This window comes from Prionailurus bengalensis, chromosome D3, assembly GCF_016509475.1.
Source record: "Prionailurus bengalensis isolate Pbe53 chromosome D3, Fcat_Pben_1.1_paternal_pri, whole genome shotgun sequence".
Taxonomy (NCBI): domain Eukaryota; kingdom Metazoa; phylum Chordata; class Mammalia; order Carnivora; family Felidae; genus Prionailurus; species Prionailurus bengalensis.
Genome location: NC_057356.1, coordinates 41444860 through 41462075, shown reverse-complemented (window position 1 = coordinate 41462075; position 17216 = coordinate 41444860). Strand labels below are relative to the sequence as shown.

General features: G+C 40.2%; 1 pseudogene; it reads left to right on the top strand.

Moving 5' to 3' along the window:
* The first annotated feature begins 618 nt into the window (after window positions 1-618).
* LOC122469992 lies at window positions 619-10159 on the top strand (annotated as a pseudogene).
* Window positions 10160-17216: the final 7057 nt, after the last annotated feature.

Below are 17216 nucleotides of genomic sequence, written 5' to 3'. Positions count from 1 at the left end.
ATATTTCCATGACGGACTTTGAGCTGTATTCCATGGGTGATGAAGAGTCACTAAAGGTTTTATACAGAAGAGTAATATAGTCAAATTTGTGTTGCCCACTAGACAGTGAGTCCCCTGGGTAGAAGAACTAACTCAGTGGCAGTTTAAGTTAGGTCTTGATAAAGAGAAAAGAAGATTTTTTATGCTCTCTAGCACATGAGCTTGTGTGTCCAAAGCAGTTCGTTTTCTTTCCTGTGTATATATGTGTGTGTGCTAGAAAGACAGATTTATCTGTATCTTTATAGCTTCTGGAAAACCACCTTTATGAGAATATTAAAATGTTTATTAGAACATTCATAAGTATTTTTGTGCATTATGTAGCAGAGATTACAATAAAACCTAAGGCTATAAGAGCACATAATTTCAGAAGTAATGCATGTGAGGAAGGGACTCTAACCAGTATCTCTCAGAGGATGTGCGCTGTAAATTGCTACTGAAACAGCAATCAGCCCTGCTAATACAGCAGTCATTGAAGGTCAGGATCTCCACGATTACCAGTAACATTCAGAGTTCACTCAATCCAGGTATCTAAATGTAATAATCCCATGCTCTCTGGGCTCAGACCTAGTTTGTGGCAACATGGCTAAACATGCCAAGAAGGTCTGAATCATTGGTAAATACAGGACCCATTATGGTGTCTCCCTCAGGAAAATCGTGCAGAAGATTGAAATAAGCCAGCATGCCAAGTACACTTTGCAAGGGCACATTGCAAGTACACTTGCTCCTTCTGTGGCCAAACCAAGATGAAAAGACGAGCTGTGGGAATCTGCCATTGTGGTTCCTGCATGAAAACCATAGCCAGTGGTGCCTGGTCCTACAACACCACTTCTGCCATCATAGTAAAGTTGGCCATCAGAAGACTGAAGGAGAGCTCGAGGGAAGATGGCAGCGTAGGAAGACGCTGGGCTCACCGCGCGTCCTGCTGATCACTTAGATTCCACCTACACCTGCCTAAATAACCCAGAAAACCGCCAGAGGATTAGCAGAATGGAGTCGCCAGACCCAAGCACAGACGAGAGGCCCACAGAAGAGGGTAGGAAGGGCGGAGAGGCGGTGCGCGCTCCACGGACTGGCGGAAGGGAGCCAGGGCGGAGGGGCAGCTTGCCGGCCAAGCAGACCCCCCGAGTCTGGCTGGCAAAAGCGGAGGGGCCTGACGGACTGTGTTCTGACAGCAAGCGCGACTTAGCGTCTGGGAGGTCATAAGTTAATAGCTCTGCTCAGAAAGCGTGAAGGCTGGAGGACAAAGGGAGGGAGAGCTGCTGAGCCCCCGGATGACAGAGCTCAGTTTGGTGGGGAACAAAGGCGCTCGCCAGCCCCATCTCCCCAGCCCATCCCCCAGCCAAAATCCCAAAGGGAACCGGTTCCTGCCAGGGAACTTGCTCGCTCCACGCAAACACCCAACTCTGTGCTTCTGCGGAGCCAAACCTCCGGCAGCGGATCTGACTCCCTCCCACTGCCACAGGGCCCCTCCTGAAGTGGATCACCTAAGGAGAAGCGAGCTGAGCCTACCCCTCCTGCCCCTGTGCACCTTGCCTACCCACCCCAGCTAATACGCCAGATCCCCAGCATCACAAGCCTGGCAGTGTGCAAGTAGCCCAGATGGGCCACGCCACCCCACAGTGAATCCCGCCCCTAGGAGAGGGGAAGAGAAGGCACACACCAGTCTGACTGTGGCCCCAGCGGTGGGCTGGGGGCAGACATCAGGTCGGACTGTGGCCCCGCCCACCAAATCCAGTTATACACCAGAGCACAGGGGAAGTGCCCTGCAGGCCCTCACCACACCAGGGACTATCCAAAATGACCAAGCGGAAGAATTCCCCTCAGAAGAATCTCCAGGAAATAACAACAGCTAATGAGCTGATCAAAAAGGATTTAAATAATGTAACAGAAAGTGAATTTAGAATAATAGTCATAAAATTAATCGCTGGGCTTGAAAACAGTATACAGGACAGCAGAGAATCTCTTGCTACAGAGATCAAGGGACTAAGGAACAGTCACGAGGAGCTGAAAAACGCTTTAAATGAAATGCAAAACAAAATGGAAACCACCACAGCTCGGCTTGAAGAGGCAGAGGAGAGAATAGGTGAACTAGAAGATAAAGTTATGGAAAAAGAGGAAGCTGAGAAAAAGAGAGATAAAAAAATCCAGGAGTATGAGGGGAAAATTAGAGAACTAAGTGATACACTAAAAAGAAATAATATACGCATAATTGGTATCCCAGAGGAGGAAGAGAGAGGGAAAGGTGCTGAAGGGGTACTTGAAGAAACCATAGCTGAGAACTTCCCTGAACTGGGGAAGGAAAAAGGCATTGAAATCCAAGAGGCACAGAGAACTCCCTTCAGACGTAACTTGAATCGATCTTCTGCACGACATATCATAGTGAAACTGGCAAAATACAAGGATAAAGAGAAAATTCTGAAAGCAGCAAGGGGTAAACGTGCCCTCACATATAAAGGGAGACCTATAAGACTCGTGACTGATCTCTCTTTTGAAACTTGGCAGGCCAGAAAGAATTGGCACGAGATTTTCAGGGTGCTAGACAGAAAAAATATGCAGCCGAGAATCCTTTATCCAGCAAGTCTGTCATTTAGAATAGAAGGAGAGATAAAGGTCTTCCCAAACAAACAAAAACTGAAGGAATTTGTCACCACTAAACCAGCCCTACAAGAGATCCTAAGGGGGACCCTGTGAGACAAAGTCCCAGAGACATCACTACAAGCATAAAACATACAGACATCACAATGACTCTAAACCCGTATCTTTCTATAATAACACTGAATGTAAATGGATTAAATGCGCCAACCAAAAGACATAGGGTATCAGAATGGATAAAAAAACAAGACCCATCTATTTGCTGTCTACAAGAGACTCATTTTAGACCTGAGGACACCTTTAGATTGAGAGTGAGGGGATGGAGAACTATTTATCATGCTACTGGAAGCCAAAAGAAAGCTGGAGTAGCCATACTTATATCAGACAAACTAGACTTTAAATTAAAGGCTGTAACAAGAGATGAAGAAGGACATTATATAATAGTTACAGGGTCTATCCATCAGGAAGAGCTAACAATTATAAAACGTCTATGCGCCGAATACCGGAGCCCCCAAATATATAAAACAATTACTCATAAACATAAGCAACCTTATTGATAAGAATGTGGTAATTGCAGGGGACTTTAACACCCCACTTACAGAAATGGATAGATCATCTAGACACACGGTCAATAAAGAAACAAGGGCCCTGAATGAGACATTGGATCAGATGGACTTGACAGATATATTTAGAACTCTGCATCCCAAAGCAACAGAATATACTTTCTTCTCGAGTGCACATGGAACATTCTCCAAGATAGATCACACACTGAATCACAAAACAGCCCTTCATAAGTTTACAAGAATTGAAATTATACCATGCATACTTTCAGACCACAATGCTATGAAGCTTGAAATCAACCACAGGAAAAAGTCTGGAAAACCTCCAAAAGCATGGAGGTTAAAGAACACCCTACTAACGAATGAGTGGGTCAACCAGACAATTAGAGAAGAAATTAAAAATATATGGAAACAAACGAAAATGAAAATACAACAATCCAAACGCTTTGGGATGCAGCAAAGGCAGTCCTGAGAGGAAAATACATTGCAATCCAGGCCTATCTCAAGAAACAAGAAAAATCCCAAATACAAAATCTAACAGCACACCTAAAGGAAATAGAAGCAGAACAGCAAAGGCAGCCTAAGCCCAGCAGAAGAAGAGAAATAATAAAGATCAGAGCAGAAATAAACAATATAGAATCTAAAAAAACTGTAGAGCAGATCAACGAAACCAAGAGTTGGTTTTTTGAAAAAATAAACAAAATTGACAAACCTCTAGCCAGGCTTCTCAAAAAGAAAAGGGAGATGACCCAAATAGATAAAATCATGAATGAAAATGGAATTATTACAACCAATCCCTCAGAGATACAAACAATTATCAGGGAATACTATGAAAAATTATATGCCAACAAATTGGACAACCTGGAAGAAATGGACAAATTCCTGAACACCCACACTCTTCCAAAACTCAATCAGGAGGAAATAGAAAGCTTGAACAGACCCATAACCAGCAAAGAAATTGAATCGGTTATCAAAAATCTCCCAACAAATAAGAGTCCAGGACCAGATGGCTTCCCAGGGGAGTTCTACCAGACGTTTAAAGCAGAGATAATACCTATCCTTCTCAAGCTATTCCAAGAAATAGAAAGGGAAGGAAAACTTCCAGACTCATTCTATGAAGCCAGTATTACTTTGATTCCTAAACCAGACAGAGACCCAGTCAAAAAAGAGAACTACAGGCCAATATCCCTGATGAATATGGATGCAAAAATTCTCAATAAGATACTAGCAAATCGAATTCAACGGCATATAAAAAGAATTATTCACCATGATCAAGTGGGATTCATTCCTGGGATGCAGGGCTGGTTCAACATTCGCAAATCAATCAACGTGATACATCACATTAACAACAAAAAAAGAGAAGAACCATATGATCCTGTCAATCGATGCAGAAAAGGCCTTTGACAAAATCCAGCACCCTTTCTTAATAAAAACCCTTGAGAAAGTCGGGATAGAAGGAACATACTTAAACATCATAAAAGCCATTTATGAAAAGCCCACAGCTAACATCATCCTCAACGGGGAAAAACTGAAAGCTTTTTCCCTGAGATCAGGAACATGACAGGGATGCCCACTCTCACTGCTGTTGTTTAACATAGTGCTGGAAGTTCTAGCATCAGCAATCAGACAACAAAAGGAAATCAAAGGCATCAAAATTGGCAAAGATGAAGTCAAGCTTTCGCTTTTTGCAGATGACATGATATTATACATGGAAAATCCGATAGACTCCACCAAAAGTCTGCTAGAACTGATACATGAATTCAGCAAAGTTGCAGGATACAAAATCAATGTACAGAAATCAGTTGCATTCTTATACACTAACAATGAAGCAACAGAAAGACAAATAAAGAAACTGATCCCATTCACAATTGCACCAAGAAGCATAAAATACCTAGGAATAAATCTAACCAAAGATGTAAAGGATCTGTATGCTGAAAACTATAGAAAGCTTATGAAGGAAATTGAAGAAGATTTAAAGAAATGGAAAGACATTCCCTGCTCATGGATTGGAAAAATAAATATTGTCAAAATGTCAATACTACCCAAAGCTATCTACACATTCAATGCAATCCCAATCAAAATTGCACCAGCATTCTTCTCGAAACTAGAACAAGCAATCCTAAAATTCATATGGAACCAGAAAAGGCCCTGAATAGCCAAAGGAATTTTGAAGAAGAAGACCAAAGCAGGAGGCATCACAATCCCAGACTTTAGCCTCTACTACAAAGCTGTCATCATCAAGACAGCATGGTATTGGCACAAAAACAGACACACAGACCAATGGAATAGAATAGAAACCCCAGAACTAGACCCACAAATGTATGGCCAACTCATCTTTGACAAAGCAGGAAAGAACATCCAATGGAAAAAAAACAGCCTCTTTAACAAATGGTACTGGGAGAACTGGACAGCAACATGCAGAAGGTTGAAACTAGACCACTTTCTCACACCATTCACAAAAATAAACTCAAAATGGATAAAGGACCTGAATGTGAGACAGGAAACCATCAAAACCTTAGAGGAGAAAGCAGGAAAAGACCTCTCTGACCTCAGCCGTAGCAATCTCTTACTCGACACATCCCCAAAGGCAAGGGAATTAAAAGCAAAAGTGAATTACTGGGACCTTATGAAGATAAAAAGCTTCTGCACAGCAAAGGAAACAACCAACAAAACGAAAAGGCAACCAACGGAATGGGAAAAGATATTTGCAAATGACATATCAGACAAAGGGCTAGTATCTAAAATCTATAAAGAGCTCACCAAACTCCACACCCGAAAAACAAATAACCCAGTGAAGAAATGGGCAGAAAACATGAATAGACACTTCTCTAAAGAAGACATCCGGATGGCCAACAGGCACATGAAAAGATGTTCAGCGTCGTTCCTTATCAGGGAAATACAAATCAAAACCACACTCAGGTATCACCTCACGCCAGTCAGAGTGGCCAAAATGAACAAATCAGGAGACTATAGATGCTGGAGAGGATGTGGAGAAACGGGAACCCTCTTGCACTGTTGGTGGGAATGCAAATTGGTGCAGCCGCTCTGGAAAGCAGTGTGGAGGTTCCTCAGAAAATTAAAAATAGACCTACCCTATGACCCAGCAATAGCACTGCTAGGAATTTATCCAAGGGATACAGGAGTACTGATGCATAGGGCCACTTGTACCCCAATGTTCATAGCAGCACTCTCAACAATAGCCAAATTATGGAAAGAGCCTAAATGTCCATCAACTGATGAATGGATAAAGAAATTGTGGTTTATATACACAATGGAATTCTACGTGGCAATGAGAAACAATGAAATATGGCCTTTTGTAGCAACGTGGATGGAACTGGAGAGTGTGATGCTAAGTGAAATAAGCCATACAGAGAAAGACAGATACCATATGGTTTCACTCTTATGTGGATCCTGAGAAACTTAACAGGAACCCATGGGGGAGGGGAAGGAAAAAAAAAAAAAGAGGTTAGAGTGGGAGACAGCCAAAGCACAAGAGACTCTTAAAAACTGAGAACAAACTGAGGTTGATGGGGGGTGGGAGGCAGGGAGGGTGGGTGATGGGTATTGAGGAGGGCACTTTTTGGGATGAGCACTGGGTGTTGTATGGAAACCAATTTGTCAATAAATTTCATATATATATATAAAAAAAAAAGAAGACTGAAGGAGTTGAAAGACCAGTTGAAGCTCCACCATTTGAAGCTAGCCTATAATAAATGGGTTCATTTATATAACAAAAAATAAATGTAATGATTCCTAGAGGGGTTCTTTTGGCTAAGGACCATGAGTAAGCTAAAAGTACTCATTGGGAAGGACTCAATCCAAACTCAAAGACAAAAAACAAAAAAAACACAAGTATAAACAATAAGCACTAATATTGTGAAATTGACTTTCAGGTCCTTTGAATACTCTAGCAGGCACACATAGCTGGTATAACTAAAAGCAGAGCCTTAACTGCTTCATCTGGAGCCATCTTCCTGAGTAGCCCCACATATACTGAATATCTCTAAGGTATGCTGCCCTAGGACTGATGCTACTCCCATTCAGTAGTATCAGTCTTGGCATACGAAGTTATTCAAAGTTCTTCTTTACCTGTTGATTTATACTGAAGCCTTGTTTCATACTAATATGCTTTACAAGATGCTTGTAGCCTGCTTTATCTAACTCTTGGAATAGTTTTTATCTGCCTGCTAGTCTAGGCAGCACCAATATAAACTTCATGTGTTTAAATGTCCACTCTGACAGCTGCATTCTCCTTGGGGTTGAGGGGCCAAGAGGAAGGTTTAATCTGTCCCCTTGACAGAAAGAGTGTCCATGGCATTAGGGCTCGAGCTATACAGACCTACAATGCATACACACTTGGCACTTCCTACCTTAAGCATTCATCTCCAACAGTAAAAACTCAGAGATAATATTACTTACATTATACTCACTACACTCAGTTTTCTCAACTTTCTCTTCAATGGGACATATTTGACTTTGTTATCAAAAATTGTTGTATTTTAAAATAATAAGTAAGGAATCCAGGTTCTCCAGCAAAAGAGACACAGTTCAACCTTGTAGCTTGCATATACTCAATCTCGGAACCCTGTACAGTATACCTCAGTTTCTGAGCCCCTTCTTACCAAAAGACAAATCTACCCAGGATGGGATAAATTCCAATTGGTCTCAGAGACATATCTGATTTTGAACTCATTTATGTTCTAAATACTGAGCCTGGATACCTAAGTCTTTGTATTTTATTTATGCTTTCTATGTTGTGATAAACTTCCTAGTTTCCAAAGTTGCCTTTGAATTCTTGCCTTTAAAAATTCTGCACTGGTTAATAATTATTTATATACTTATATCTATCATTGCTCACTTCTGCTCTCAACTGAGAAACATATTAGGCACATTTTCTTCCACCTATTCACTTTTTTTGACCAGAAATTTAGCAGACAGAATTCTATTCCTACTCTGGCAAAATGCCTAGAAAGGATCATTATCTTCAAGTAATTTGAGTAGAGAGAAGGGAAAGGGTACTTATCCTATAAAGCCCAGAGTCAAGAGATTCTGTCTTCTGCACTCCACATAGTACTGGAAATCTGTAAGCCACCAACAAAATTTCGTGGCATTCCTGGCACTCCATGAGTTGCAGAAACATTTATGTAAGTGTTTCTAAATGACCTACCATTCCAGACTTGGAGATGGCAAGAATGCTACCAGTTCTGACTTCAGCTTCTAACAGCAGCACTTTATTAGTAAAAAATGAACACTGCTTATTATAGAATTCTGGCCTTGACTTTCTCTGTGACAGGGCCAATTCATCATCCTCTGGTTCTCTGTTTCCAGCTTCTGTAAGTGGAAATGTTGACAAAACTTGACCCATCTTCTGAATGGTGATGTGATGATGGCAATCGATACATGTAGAAATACTTAGGAAAAATATAACTTGATATTAACAGCATCAGCATTACTGCAAGTAGTACAAAATAAGTTCCAGCTTGGTGAGGAAATATGCTAAGCCAGTATGACAGATGAGACATGAGAACTAAAACTGGGGAATTACTTCTTCTTCTACTCAACTGTCGGGCTTTGGTCCTCCCTCAAAGACAAAGATTATTGGTGGTAAACTTCAAACAGAGAGACCAAGAAATGCACACTTTCTGGCTATCACAGAAAGCTGTAAGTTGGTCTTAAGTAGAGCACAGGTCCTTATTCCTATAAGCATCTTCTTTGTTATATCAGAGTCACATAACCCAGAGATGGAAGTGATTCTAGAAATCATCCATCTATCTTGTCTACCTGCCTCATTTTTCAGAGGGCATCAAGGCTTAAAAAAGTAAAGCAGGTCCCAAACAACATAGCTACCTAGTGGCACTGCTATAAATAGAATCCAAGTGCCTGGATCCACTGTAACTCACTGCCCATCTCTTTCATGGTTCCTGCATCATTTAAAAATAAGTAACAAAGAAGAGGCAGGGGATGGAAAATAAAATAAAATAAAATAAAATAAAATAAAATAAAATAAAATAATAAAATAAAAGTAAGTAACAAAAAGGACAGCAAATTCATTTATTTCATTCATTCAACAAATATCTAATACATGCTTATTTGGGGCCAGGCATTTTCAATGCACTGACAACACAACAGTAAATAAAACAGCCAAAATTCACTGCCTTCGGGGAGCTTACCTTCTATAGTGAGAGACACAAAAATGATTGTTAAGAAAAAATAAATAAGTAAGTAAAGCTCCTGGGTGGCTCAGTCGGTTAAGCATCCAGCTTTTGATTTTGGCTCAGGTCATGATCTTGTGGTTCATGAGTTTGAGCCCTGCTTGGGATTCTCTGTCTCTCTGTCTCTGTCTCTGTCTGTCTGTCTCTCTCTCTGCCCTCCCCTTCTCACTCTCTCTCTCTCTTTAAAAAATAATTAAGTAAACATTAAAAAAAAATAAAGCAGAGAAGGAAAGTATGGGGGGGAGGGGAAAAAATTTCTAAATGAGATAGCCAGGGAAGGTGACTTTTAACTCAAGACCTGAAGGAAGTGAGAAAACCAGTCATGCAATTATATAGCAGAAAAATGTTCCAGACAAAGGAAAGGCAAAAGCAAAGGTCCAGAGGTAGTAGCTCTTAGTGTGTGCAAGAAACAGCAAGGGGGTCAGTGTGGCAGGTGTGATAAAATGATAAAGGGGTTAATAAAGTCCAAGAAGTTCAACAAGAAACAGGTTTATGGAGAGCTTTGTAGGTCATGGCAAAGACAGGAACTGAGTCAGAGAATAGCCATAGAGAAGTAACATGACCAGATTTTCACGGGAAAAGTTATTCCTGTAAGAGCAGGCAAAATTATTGTAATTATTCAGAGGACAGATGATGGTGGTTTGGGCCAGAAAGATAGAACTGGAGGTGGTAGAGTGGGCAGAATTTGCTAATGAACCAGATAAAAAGTATGAGAAAAAGAGAGATGTCAAGTATGACACCAAAGTTTTTGACTGAACAATTGGAAGAACGGGATTGCCATCAGTTGAGACAAGAATACTGGAGATACTGGTTTGAAAAGGAGGTAGTGAATCTCAGGAATCTGTTCTTTCAAGAGCTTATTCAACATCTGTGTGAAGGTATCAACTGGATGACTGAGTATATAAGTTGAGAGTATAGAGGCAGAGCCTAGCTGAAGAAATAAATTAGTAGGAGTTAAGCAAATAGATATTTAAAGCCATGAATCTGGATCACATCACCAAGGGAGAGTGAGGATGGACAAAGAAGATGGTCAATTACTGAGCCCCAGAGTTCCCCAACATTTTAACATTGAGATGATTTACTAGAAAATATAAGGGAGCTAGAAACCCAACAAAATAATTATGACCATCTCTCTGAATTCCTGTCTACACATCCTTTTATGCCCAAACTTATATTCCCTCTTATTAACTTATTTGTGCCCAAAAATCATATTGCACAATTTTACCATTTATCTTATTCATCAGTCTTTCTTACAATATTTTCCAAAACCCAAACTGCCTCCCACTCTCTGAAAGAAAACATTTGCTGCCATCAATTACTCTCAAATGGATATGCCACAAGACATTATTATAAAAGTTCATATCTTTCTCCAGTGGCTATTTAAAAGGAGGAAATGATCATTCCTATATATAGTTTCTTGTGTGTGTGTGTGTGTGTGTGTGTACACAGCTGATATTTATTAAGTGTTTCCTAGGTGCCAGTCATCCTATTAAACACATTACATTTATACATTATCATAATACTTTCACAATAATCTCATAAACTAAGTACTATTATTATCCCCATTTCAGACATAAGGAAAATGAGGCTTTCAAATGTTAAATTAACTTACCAAACTTATCCACTAGCCTGGTTAACAGGAACTGAACCTAGTTTCACTCTAGAACTTCTGCTCTTTAAACTTTTCCCCAGAGTTTGCAAACTGACTGCCAATCCAGGAGATGGGCTTGAGCCCATACAGCTCTTTTTTGGGGGCTACATGGTGGTTTGAAAAAAGAAATGTACTTTAAGGGGCGCCTGGGCGGCTCAGTCAGTTAAGCATCCAACTTCGGCTCAGGTCATGATTTCACCATTCATAGTTTCAGCCCCGCATCAGGCTCACTGCTGTCAACACAGACCCTGCTTCAGATCCTCTGTCCCCTCTCTGCCCCACCCCTCTACCGCTCTCTCTCTCTCTCTCTCTCTCTCTCTCTCAAATAAATGAAAACATTTTTTAAGAAATTTTAAAAAATAAATGTGCTTTGATGCCTTTTGGAGGTATGCATGTTCATTACCTCACAGCCCACACCAGCGCTCATAGCCTTCGTCCTCCCCCTTCATCATGTACTTTACCTGATGCACCAAATACATTTGAGCTATTGATACTTGCTCTACTATACTACTTCCTTTCATCCTTAACAGGTGTGACATGACTATAGGGTCCAGAACACATATTTTCATTCTTCACATTCACACACACACTACCACCACCACCACCACCACCATCACCACCACCAACAACAACACTATCAGGAAAAGTACATATAAGTTTTACTTTCCATCACTAATATTTTCCCCTTTGGTGGTCATTCATAGTGCCTAAGATTTATCTCTGCAAAGTTAATTCAAATCCAACTTCTGCAATGTAGGGGCAACTTGTTTCTTGCATAAAAGCATAGGACTATGCCCTGCGCGTGTTTCATAACAGTGGGAATCCATCCTCCAAGAGATGCATCATCTCATAATTTCTTTGATATTGTCATACCTCTTATCTCTGAGCAGTAGCCTAGGACACATTTTTATGTTCTAAGTGCTAGTGGATTAAAATCATTTTTGTTTTTAAATGGAAAAGACTGCTGATATGTGTTGCCTTATGAACTCATTCTTAATTGCACATCCATTATACATTCAGCACATAAGAATAGTTTCCTAAATTACTTGTATCAGGAGCTAACATATTTCTTTGATTATTTCTGGCTCTTGAGTACTAGAAAGGGAATTATGGTTTTGTCTCCATTTTTGGATTTGGAGGGGAAAATCTGAGTTCTGTATGTATCTTTTGTTGTTGTTGTTTCCTTAAAGAAAGTAAAAAGACACTTGAACAAAAGCCATATTGAAATCCTGTTTGCTGTAAAAAGAAATGATGAAAAATGTCAGTTATTTGTGGATCAAATATCTTGGGAATATTATCGTAGCAAGGTATTAAAACCACTTTTTCAGAAGCTACTCTGTATTGCCAGTTCCAACAGAGCAGAAATAAAGACGGGTGCTGAGCACTAAATTGGGCCAGCTGCGTTACCCATCTAATGGGCTGATGTTTGCACCTGGGGCAGTGAAAGCGTGCACAGCTATTAACCCCTATGGGTTTTTTTTTTCTTTCTGACAGAAGGGTTGAATTTCTCTTCCCTTTATACATTTATACACAAAAGATGATTTTAGCCTTAAACCAAAGAGTCACCTATTACATGTTTAATGATTCAATTCACTAGTTAGAACACCAGGACTCATTCTCATTTAAAATTTATTAAACACTTTAAACAAATTAAAAAAAATCAATACACTGCCAACTTTCTACACATGGTAACAAATATAATTCAGAGTAATTCTAGTAATATAGAGCTATTACTATTATTCCCACTTCACACATGAGGAAACTCAGAGAACTAAGTCACCTTCCCAAGATCACACAGCTGCAAGTGATAATGGAAAAGAGATTCCAACTTACACCTTATCATTCCAAATCCCATATTCTTTCCATGGCTCTCCTTGTTTGTGGGTTGCCCTGATATTGGTGATGAAAATCACTAAACAGCTGCCCACTGTATCAACACTCACAGTCAACAATCTGCACTAGAAATGGGTTAAGAGAATGGAAAATGCTGTACTTGTCATCTGACAACATTTCCTTAGTCAGTCTATGGATATGAAAAGCTCCAACAATTCCTAAACTGCTAGGACAGTTTTCCCATGGAACACTAGCTCTGCAGGGTGTTACACATAGAGAGGTTTTGTGAACACATTTCCTTTCCTTCTAGAATTTTCAGTATGCTAATGTGTCCCATGATTCTCCCAGAAAAGGGTATAATACAAAGTGTTTTCCAAGTATATTCCATCACAGAACTCATTTTATAGACTAACTGGATAGATCAGTGAACAATGGATGATCTTAGATCCATTGTTCTTGTAAATCTCTGCAACTCACTAAATTCTGGAGAATTTATCCTAGGAAGCATCTCTCTTAGCTTGAGAATACATTGTTTAGGACAGTTGGTAATAAATTTACAGAGATCACTCTCCCAAAATTTGGTATAGAACAAAAATATAAACAGATTCAAAAACAGCTCAGAACAAATTTATTAATGGCATATTTACCATAATTTACTAAGGGAAACTTACCAACAGAATGGTACAACTTAACATCTGTGCAGATATCAGAGTTATCACTTAGTCTGTTTCCACCCTGCCCCTATGTGCCACTCTCTGAGAGAGTGTCCCAGGTTGTATGGTCCAAGCCTGACCCAGGATGACAGCCCTTGTGTTCTTAACTCAAATTTACTTCAGGGTGGCACCCAGCACTGTATTCATTCTTGTTAGCATAAAAAGATGAACTCAAGTCTCAAAAATAATTGTGGTTAGAAGAAGAGCCAAGATGACAGAAGAGCATGGAAGTTTTTGTGTGTCTTGCATCCATGAAATACAGCCAGACCAACACTAAACCATTCTGCACACCTAGAAAATTGATCTGAGGATTAACACAACAATCTGCACAGCCTGAACCACAGAATTCAGCAGGTACATGGGGCAGAGAAGTGAACTTGGGGAAAGAGAAGCTGAAGAGGGCAGAGAGCCTCTTTTGCATGCAGAGAGAGGGGGGAGGGGAGAATACGAGAAAAGCAAAAAGCAGCTGGAGAGAAAGTAGAAAAGTGGAAACAGCTGCAGGGACTGAGCTAAAAAGGGATAAAGGAGAAGGTTTAAATTCCATTAAGACTATAAACATGGGGAGCACAGAGTCTGAAACTCCGCAGCTCTGTACCTTGTGATGCTCTGGTGAGAAGGACGAATCCCCAGGAGAAGAGCAGAGTCCAGGGTTCTTCAGGCCACATGGGGAGAGGCAGTTACCCTGCTCGGAGGACACCTGGTAGAGGCTGTGTGGATCCCCTAAGGCAAGGCCCCAGTGGACCCGGGAGACCCACATTTGCTGGTGCTGGAACAAGGTTGTTAAGGGTGAAGTCTGGTGCCAGATGTGTGTTGTGATTTTCCATAATCCCTGAAACGCCGCTACACTATCTCATGAACTTTTTCTGGGGTGTACTGGAATCTGGCTGCAGTCTCTGGACATTGGCAGCAGCACAGTCCCACAGATGATCCTGGGTGCGGCCAGCACCCAGCCATTGCTCTGTGAGAGCCTCCTGGGGCAGAACAGGTCAAAGCCGCAGTCCCTCAGAAGTAAGGTATCAGGGAAAACAGCCACATCTGAGACAGATATCAGGAGGGAGGTGCTGCCTGGGGCTTGGTCATGGACTGTGTAAAAGCAGGGAGTGGTTGGAAGCTGAAGACAAAGGATGGGTGTGTGATTGCTGATCAGGGACAACAGAGTTCTGATAGTAGAGACTGGGTAGCTGGGTGACGCCATTTTCACCGCTCCCACGCATGTGCATATGCACCAACAAGCACCACAAATCCACTCCAGTAAGCTAAGCAGCGCCATCTAGTGGAGAAAGAAGTCGTTACACTGAGCCCACACAACTGGGCCAACCTCACTCTTCAGGAACACAAATCTCTGCCAACTTAGTTTATGGACTATGAAGTGCTTCATAGTTTGACTTCTAGGGGAAACGAAGTAAATTTAGTCATATTTCAGTCTGTCGATCCATCCATTCAATTTTCTTTCTTTTTTCTTTTTTCTCTTTTTCATTTTTCTTTTTCTTGAATACAGAAAGAGGAAAAGTTCATTTTTATTATCAATTTTTATTAAAAATATTTTTCTTTAATTTTTTTCAACTATATTTTTTACTTTTGTGTAAATTTTTTCAAATTCTACTTGCATCATTTCAATTTAGTCTACTTCAGTGTATTCATTCAAATTTTCAAACTATTTCCTTTTCTTTTTTCTTTCCCCTTTTTTCTCTACTCTATCAAGCCCCTTTCAACATCCAGACCAAAACATACTTGGATCTAACATCATTTATTTGATTTTTTTGTGTGTTTGTTTTTAATTTTTTAATTTTAATGTTTTTTTAATTTTGATTCTTTTACCTCATTAATTCCTTTTCTCCCTTTACAATGACGAAATGAAGGAATTCACCCCAAAAGAAAGAGCAGGAAGAAACGACAGCCAGGGACTTAACAACACAGATACAAGCAAGATGTCTGAACCAGAATTTAGATTCACGATAATAAGAACACTAACTGGATTCGAAAATATATTAGAATCCTTTTCTGTGGAGATAAAAGAAGAAAAAGCTAGTCAGGATGAAATTAAAAATGTATAACTGAGCTGCAATCTCAAATGGAGGCCACGGGAGCAAGGATGGTTGAGGCAGAAAAGAGAGTCACCGAGATAGAGGACAAACTTATGGAGAATAATGAAACAGGAAAAAAGAGAGAGATTAAGGCAAAAGAGCACAATTTAAGAATTAGAGAAACCAGTGCCTCATTAAAAAGGAACCACATCAGAATCATAGGGGTCCCATAAGAGGAAGAGAGAGAAAAAGGAGTAGAAGGGTTATGTGAGCAAATCATAGTGGAAAATTTTCCTAACTTGGGAAAGGCACAGATATCAAAGTCCAGGAACCACAGAGGACTCCCATTAGATTCAACAGAAACCAACCATCAACAAGGCATACCATAGTCAAATTGACAAAATACTCAGGCAAGGAGGAAATCATGAAAGCAGCAAGGGAAAAAAAGTCCTTAAGCTACAAGGAAAGACAGATCAGGTTTCCAGCAGACCTATCCACAGAAACTTGTCAGACCAGAAAGGAGTGGCAGGATATATTCAATGTGCTGAATAAGAAAAATATGCAGCCAAGAATTCTTTATCCAGCAAGGATGTCATTCAAAATAGGAGAAATTAAATTTTCCCAGACAAACAAAAATTAGAGGAGTTCATGACAACTAAACCAGCCCTGCAAGAAATTTTAAGGGGGTCATTCTGAAGGGAGAAAAGACAAAACAAAAAACAAACAAACAAACAAAAAACACCAAAAGCAACAAGACTAGAAAGGACCAGAGAACACCACCAGAAACTCCAACTCCACAAGAAACATAATGGCAATAAACTCATCACTTTCAGTACTCACTCTAAACATCAATGGACCAAATGCTCCAATCAAAAGACAGAGAGTAACAGAATGGATAAGAAAACAAGATCCATCTATATGCTGTGTACAAGAGACCCACTTTAGACCTAAAGACACCTTCAGATTGAAAGTAAGGGGATGGAGAAACATCTGTCATGCTAATGGTCAACAGAAGAAAGCCAGAGTAGCCATACTTATATCAGACAATCTAGACTTTAAAATAAAGGCTATAATAAGAGATGAAGAAGGGCATTATATCATAACTAAGGGGTCTATCCACCAAGAAGACCTAGCAATTGTAAACATTTATGCGCCAAATGTGAAAGTACCCAAATGTATAAATCAATGAATCACAAACATAAAGAAACTCATTGATAGTAATACCATAACAGTAGGAGACTTCAACACCCCACTCACAGCAATGGACAGATCATCTAATCAAGAAAATCAGCAAGGAAACAATGCTTTGAATGACACCCTGGACCAGGTAGACTTAACAGATATATTCAGAACGTTTCATCATGAACCAGCAGAATACACATTCTTCGCCAGTGCACGTGGAACGTTCTCCACAATAGACCACATACTGGGACATAAATCAGCCCTCAACAAGTACAAAAAGATCGAGATCATAACGTGCATATTTTCAGACCACAATGCTCTGAACCTTGAAATCAACCACAAGAAAAAACTTGGAAAGATAACAATACTTGGAGACTCAAGAACATCCTACTAAAGAATGAATGGGCTGA